General features: G+C 42.1%; 1 protein-coding gene and 1 pseudogene across 2 annotated transcripts in view; one reads left to right on the forward strand and one right to left on the reverse strand.

The window, feature by feature from the left end:
* Positions 1-912, reverse strand: part of LOC119586613 — a 21,277-nt pseudogene that overhangs the window by 17,434 nt on the left and 2,931 nt on the right.
* The window catches only part of LOC119586356 (monocarboxylate transporter 10-like), a 49,653-nt gene continuing 48,957 nt past the window's right edge, over positions 217-912 (forward strand). For both annotated transcript variants that reach the window (XM_037935068.1, XM_037935069.1), the window contains exon 1: positions 217-290. The gene's annotated coding sequence lies outside the window, so the exon portion shown is untranslated. The remainder of the gene's footprint in view (positions 291-912) is intronic.

The raw sequence follows: 912 nt of genomic DNA on the forward strand, positions 1-912 counted from the left end.
TAATCATCAGCAGAATGATAATTTATTCATTCATTATAAACAACCTATAATAACTAAATCTGGACAAAATATGCACAAACATTTATCATCAAGTAGTACATATCAATCACGAACAATAGATAATCTTGAAGAAGATGGGAAGTCTTCGTAGCCTAAAGTGGGCCACGCGCGGCACTGGCTCTGGCCCACTAGCGCCGCCGATTGTTTACATGCGGCAGTGTCGTATCAGACATCACTGAGGAGAGATGTACGTCTCCTCGTAGCGGCGTCACTCCTAACTCGTACACCAGGTGAGACATCTGTCACAGCATTTAGAACGTTTTAGGTTGGTAGCGCGTTCGGAAAGATTCTCCTTTTGTGACTGAAGTTGTATTTCATCGTTGACCAAGTGTGTATCAGTGGATTTTGCCTCAAAAAAGTGCCGAAGATGTGAGATCCGGCGAGCGCGTGTGGGTTCGCGAAGACCAGCTGATCTACAAATATGTGTTACGGTTTTGAGGTCTGGACTCAGTACTGTACTTAAGGGGAAGCACGTCCTTCAGCACAACTCCGATGCGAACAGCCACAGACATTCCCTTGTGTATAAGTGCCTTAAATAACTACATTTTTCCTCAAAGTTCTGTGGCGTCAAACATAGTATTGATCTCGAGCATGCACGAGGACCACCAAGGCAAGACTGGAGAGAGAGAGATCTGTCAGTAAAACTGCTCAGGTCTTTCTTGTTGTAATGAATGCAATAAAGGAGCCACTGTCCGTGTAGGTTTTTATTTTAAGTTTTATGCCTCACCCGAGTAGTAAGAACAGCTTTATTAATTTTGTAGAAAGTGAGTATTTTATGTCATCTGTGATTATTATCAAATTAGCAGTAGTGAGACATTTTTACACATTTCTAAAGGTGGATATTATCACCAG

Source organism: Penaeus monodon, chromosome 21 (assembly GCF_015228065.2).
Source record: "Penaeus monodon isolate SGIC_2016 chromosome 21, NSTDA_Pmon_1, whole genome shotgun sequence".
Lineage (NCBI taxonomy): Eukaryota > Metazoa > Arthropoda > Malacostraca > Decapoda > Penaeidae > Penaeus > Penaeus monodon.